This window comes from Monopterus albus, unplaced genomic scaffold, assembly GCF_001952655.1.
Source record: "Monopterus albus unplaced genomic scaffold, M_albus_1.0 scaffold166.1, whole genome shotgun sequence".
Taxonomy (NCBI): Eukaryota; Metazoa; Chordata; class Actinopteri; order Synbranchiformes; family Synbranchidae; genus Monopterus; species Monopterus albus.
Genome location: NW_018128046.1, coordinates 1,962,131 through 1,962,595, shown reverse-complemented (window position 1 = coordinate 1,962,595; position 465 = coordinate 1,962,131).

Sequence of the window (465 nt, the reverse complement as noted above, 5' to 3'; positions counted from 1 at the left end):
CTCTTTCCCCTCCTTTCTCTCACTGTTTGTCGTGTCCTTCTCTTTCCACTCCCCCATCTTGCACCATCCTCTCCCCCAACTCCCCTTCAGTCCTCTCCTGAGTCCCAAACATTTTAATTGCAGCCCACGGGCCATTTGATGCCTTGCTAAATCACTGCAAAGAGATCAGCTATTGTCTATTTCCTTTTTTCTATGTGTGTGTGTGTGTGTGTGTCTGTGTGTGTTATTAAAGATGGTTGCGCTGAACGCCAGTGCATGGTGCACCCTCTGTGTGTGTGGATTTAGTGAGTTAATCCCTGAATAGAGAAGCCATTAGAGAGAATTAGGCAGGTTAGACCTAACCATGACCCCCCCTCTCTTTGTGACTGTGTGTGTGAAACAGCAGTGTGTCAGGATCTAGCCCCTCAAAATAAAAGGATGGAGATGCATCAGGGATAGAGGAGGAGGGGTGTGGTAGTCATCTCT